The sequence below is a fragment of the Humulus lupulus genome, chromosome 1, assembly GCF_963169125.1.
Source record: "Humulus lupulus chromosome 1, drHumLupu1.1, whole genome shotgun sequence".
Classification (NCBI taxonomy): domain Eukaryota; kingdom Viridiplantae; phylum Streptophyta; class Magnoliopsida; order Rosales; family Cannabaceae; genus Humulus; species Humulus lupulus.
In genome coordinates, this window is record NC_084793.1 from 136,959,881 (window position 1) to 136,965,928 (window position 6,048).

A 6,048-nucleotide genomic window follows, 5' to 3' on the forward strand; every position below is an offset into this window, starting at 1 on the left:
TATTAAATGTAATCAAGGCCCATCGGCCCATAAGTAGATCCTTGAGCCTATAAATAAGACTAAAAGGGCTCATGAGAGGGGGCTGGGGAGAGACTCAAAGAGAGAAAATTGTTGTTTTTACGCAATACTTTGTATCTATTATTGAGCTTGTAAAACTTGGTAAACCTGTGTTTACTGATCACAAGTTCTCATTACATTAATAAGAACACTAAGTGGACGTAGGTCATTATCATCACTTGGGGCCGAACCACTCTAAATCCTGGTGACATTTATCTTCTTGACTTGAATTCATCTAATTTATATCATTTTACTTGACTCCGTGTCATTGACCAAATCAAGGGTCAACATAAACTAACATTGAGGTTTTGTTTATCTTGATCTATTGAGGGTCTATCACATTGCTTAAAGGACTCATGATGAATTTTGGGAATTATAAGTCTATATTTAACTTGGAGGATAAAAGACTTAAGAGAAATAAAGAGATTTCTATTTAAAAGTGATATTTCATTATCACTCTATGTGAGGAATGTTGGGGTAATGCTCCAAAGTTCAATCAGTTTACTTTGTTGATAATAATTAATTAATTTGGTCATCCTATCAAATAGGTGATTTGGAAATCCACATTCTAAATTACTTTGGCTATATGTGTATAGAATGAATAAATCTAGACATGCTTGATGTCTAAAAATATTGTTTGTAAAATATTTGATTCAAGGAGTCAATTTAAAACATAAATGAGAGTTTTAGAAACAAAGAGGTTTCTAGAATTAATATTAATCTTGGATATTGAAATATAAAGTAATGGGGGTGTTGACTATGGTCAATCAAACTCACTATTTTAATGATGTAACTATTTCAAACAAACTATAGCTAGCAACAAAGTTTGAATAAAACAATGAGAGAATGATTAAGTATGCATACATGAGAAAAAAAATTACTTAAATGGAATAATTTCTACTTCTCAAGGGATGGGACTTAGACTCCCTAAAGAGATTCACGGTTGATGGTAACCTATCTTAATACTAGCACCTAAACTAGTATTCGGTTCAATAGGTAATAATAAGTCAATCAAGTGAATAGTAGTAGTACTCAGAATTTTGTCCCATCTGAGATATGAAACTAGTGTGTTACCAAGATGAGGGTTAAAACCGAAAGGTTTTTTTAATAGAACTCAGTCTTGAAAAGACAAGTATTTTAGGGTAACAAAATATTGTAAGGGTTCTACCTATATATACCTAGGGGTGGTGCTTTCCCTCATGAGAATTGGGAGTCATTCTCAAGAAAAATCTATGAATGGAATGTGCACATGGCCATTAACGGTGCGAAAGCAAGACATTGAGGTCTCAAGTGAACATAGCAAAGGTGTGTGTGTTATCACAAGTTTGTTATCAAGGGATAGTGGTTCAATGCTTCGACAACCAAAATATCAACAAACTTTATGATAATTACGCCAAGGTAAAATTCAAGTTGAAAGACATTTTACTTTATGCACCAATGCAAAGGTTTCTATATAGAGTAATTATTTAATCAAGTGGGGGAATATTATATTTTAATATAATGTTTGATTGATTAAATAAATGTTACAAAAAGTGATTATTTAATCTAAGTGGGAGAATGTTATATTATTTTTAAATAATATAATGTTAGATTAAATAATGTGACAAAATGTGATTTGTCACACAAATGTGATTTCTCACACCTTGTAACATATTATTGAGAGTTACAAAATTGGACACATGTGTGTGCCCAAATGTAGCATATTTTGGAGTTAGAAAATCAGTTACAAATTTGTAACTCCCAAATATTATCCAATAATCTGTAGATTCAGAGTTATATATTTGTGTTTGAATTTCATAGGGTCATTATGTAATATGGTTGTTGGAGACATGTTTTTAACTCCCATTAGGTGTATGGAGGTTACAAAATAATGTGGGAAAATATTTGAGACATTTAGGAAAAACTATATTTGCGGTGGCTGAAATTGTATGTGGCGTGGCCACTAATTATCTATGGCCGCGGCCAGGGATGCTAACATCAAACTCCAACTTCTTTTTTCCTTCCATAACGGTTATAACACTTCATGTAACTCCCAAAACTCATTCTCAATTCCATAAACATCCAATTAAAATATTGTTAACAACCATGGGGGTTGGTGGAATTTGAAATTCAAAGAGTGTCTCAAAACTCTATTGAGCCTATTGCTCACTTGTAAGACACACAGTTTTCTATCCACAAAGCACTTGGCTAGAAAATACACCATAGAGACTTGATAATTCTAGAGAGCTATTTCCTTGTGAGATCATTTAGTGCTTAGAGAATAGGAGAAATGAGTTATTTCCTTATGAACCTTGTTCAAGTTGGTGATCCCCGCTACTCTACACTTTGGTTGTGTGAGAGTTTGTGTTCGTTTTTTTTGTTCTTCTTGTTCTTATTTTACTTGTATTATTATTGTTTTGAATTTGTAATCTTCTTCTTCTACAACTTTTCTATTTACTTGTACTTTTATTTAATCAATCATATTGTCCATTTGTATTTTCTTGCTCAGAGCTGTAATCTTGGTTTCTATATTTCCATTGAATATAGTATATTCTCTAACAGACTAATTAATTTCTCTTTTATTTTTTGAATTGATACAATTGTTCTATATGCTATAGGAATGAATGGCTAATGTGAAATGGGCTCGTTAATTAGATTTGAACAAGTGATGAGTGAAAATTCATCAGAAAATAGCAGGGTCATATCATTGTTAAGAAAAACAAATATCCAAATAAAAATAAATTATAGTGAGGATTACAATATTCTTTTATTGGTAAATTAATATTATTAGTATGGCACCCCTATTTGTTTGTCTGTGTAACTTGGCCAGCAATTAGTCTCCCATCCTTGGTTGTGGTGCTTCCTTTTCTGGTTGGCTACATCGCTCAATAGTTTCGAAATATGCCTTGATAAGTTCATGTCATCTTGTTGGCCCTTGGTTTCCATAATTTATGACGTTGGTAAATAATTTTTTTTTGAAGAAAATATTATTTTGGTTAGAATCGAAGTGCAGGGTTTGATGTAATTGAATTTATATGACAGGTTTATAGACTATATCAGTTGACAAGAGCAACCTATTTCATAGAGAAGTTGATGTTTGCCTTGAAAGATATTCCATTAGGATCCCCTCAAGTGATGCAAAGAAGTGGTACTTTGTTTTCTATGGTTGTAACCTTCCATGTCCTTGGTTTGGTATGCCTCTAGTCATGGATGGCTATTCTTTTGAGGTTTTTTTCCATCAAGACCTATGGCAGAGAAGTACAAATTTTTAATGCTTAATACCGACAATAGACTTAAGATTCTATTGTCATTAGTTCTGTATAATATGTACACTTGTCTTCATTCATTATTCAAGTTTAATTTTGTTCTTGCTTCAATTTTTCTTCCTCCATAAAGACTAGCAATTTTTTACACAAGATTTGGGATTTTGTATTATATATTATATATTTGACAAGTTATGATCTTGTATGGTGAATATTTTCTTGTTATTTCTCTTTCTTGAAGTATAGTTTAAACAGAGATGGGGACGAGTACTTGTGGGGAATTGGACAGTACCGAGACAGGAGCGGGAGCAAGGAATATTCCCTACTTTCTCAGGCCCCGACGTACATCACTAGTTGCTAAACAAATTTTACTTTATAACTTTTAAAACAAAAAATAAAAATAGAAGATACCAAACATGTTTTCTATTTTTTTATTTTTAAGAACAAAAAATAAAAGTAGTTACCAAACACTTTTTGTTTTTGAAAATTATAAAACAGAATTAGAAAAAGTATTTTTATTTATGTGTTTAGAACAATAAAAAATAAAAGCTTTACCAAATGCAACCTAAGATTTTTAAAAATAAGCTTTCTGGGAAGTCACTTTTGTGAACATTTTTTACCAAGTAAATATTATTTTTTTAACCTAATTTTTCTCATGGCCCTTATTAACATAAACTAATATGGGCCTAAGAAAATTTAGACCAAAATAATAAGCCAATTGGATTTTATGCGTAGCCAAAGTTTCAACAAAGTTTTTAACTGGACAGTTTCATTTAGTACTTTTTGGTAGGGGTGCACATGGGACCCGCAAAACCCAAACACCTGCAAAACCTGCCCGACCCGAACCCCGAGAACCCATTTTTCAAAAAACCCGTCAAATTCGGGTTTAACCCGACCCAAACCCGAAACATATCGGGTCGGGTTCGTGTTTAAAAATTGTACACCTTCGGGTTCGGGTGTAACCCGAAACCCGACCGAAAATTTAAAAAAAAAAAAATAATACTAAATAAAATCTGAAACTAAACCCTAAAGCTAAACAACTCTAACATGCACGGCCCGACCCCGACCCTTTTTTTTCTTCTTCTCTTTCATTCAAGCTTCAGCAGCCTCCTCAAGCATGGCCCGACCCTTTTTTTTCTTCTTCTCTTTCATTCAGGCTTCAACAGCCTCCTTAAGCACGGCCACCGAGTGCCGACCCACCGAGAGCCTCCCTCACCCTCAGCACTCACGCAACGGCACCACCAGATCGCCTCCCTCCCTCCCTCTCCCTCACTCACGCGGCAGCGGCACGCCTCGCCTCGGCAGCCAGCTTGCCTCCGGTCAATACATAGTATCATACGAGAAAAGTTGGAGTCTAGGAACTCTTAGACTAGTCAGTGGTTGTTCATTTTTTTTTTTTTGTATGAACTAGTTATCAAGAATTTGGAGTTGAAATTTTATTTTTTATGTTGTTAATTAGTTATTAGATCGACAAGGACGCAGTTGCTAAATGGGTATTGTCGTTTCAAGCTCACCCAAGTGATAAAGCTGACATAAACAATGGTATAACTATGGGTTCACCTAATGAGAAATATGCCATCAATTGTTAATTTTCAAGTACTATAGAAATGTTAACTCTTATTGCTTGGACGAATGAACTGTCTTTGAATCCCGTTTCTTATTCCATTTTAGATGCTTTGTTTATTGTGGGGTATTTTTGAAAAAAATGACATTTTTGCAAATTTGAGCTTTTCGGCCCAAAACACAAATGGCCCAGCCAACCCGAAATGAAACCCGAACCCGAACCCGAGTGAAACCCGAAACCCGAAAATTTCATATCGGTTTCGGTACCATTTTTCTCAACCCGAACCCGATGAACCCAAAACCCGAAAATCCGACTCGTGTGCACCCCTACTTTTTGGAAATAGTTTTCACTAAGTAAAAATGAGTATTTTTGTATAAAAATGGACAAGGAAATTTTTGGTATATCCAAGATTGATTATGAAAAAGATGGGAGCTTTTAGTGATAAGGTTTTTTTAAATATAACTTTCCAAAGTTAGGAAATTATCACAAAACTTGATTGTTTTATACTCAATAGAAAATGAGGATTTTTCTAGAAAAGTTCAATTTTTTTGTTTATTTTAATCTTAATAATTATGGACTTAAATTATATACACTAAATAATTATTAGGATTAATTTGGATGTAAGAAATAATATTTTTAAAATTAATGAATTTTATCTAAAAGAAAATAAAAATGGTCCAAAGTCCTAATTTTTAAGAAATTAAGAATAATTACCTCTTTAATCAAATTAATATTCTCTTAAACTTTTAAAAATAAATTTAATTATAATAATCTTTGTAATTATTTTCTCAATCGAATAAATTTAACTTATTTCTCAAAGGGCTACAAATTAATAACTTCTACAAAAATTAATAAGTTCTTTTTAAATTATCAAATAAAAGGGCAATTTTGTAAAGTAAAATGTTTCTAAGTTATTTTAATCTGGCTAGATCTAATAGTGGGAATGGATTGAGAAAATACACTTAAAGGCCAAATTTTAATAAATAGGCCTTGGTTTGGAATTTTCTGGGAACATAGAATACTATTTTGCGGTTTAAATCGGGCAAGGACTTTATACCCTTACTAGGTATTCTACAATGACCTTAATGCCCAAAGTAGTTTAATCTATTATAAATGACATAATTAATTCGAGTATAATGTATGTGTGGATGCCGAAAATCCACCAAATAAGAAAAACACACAAAA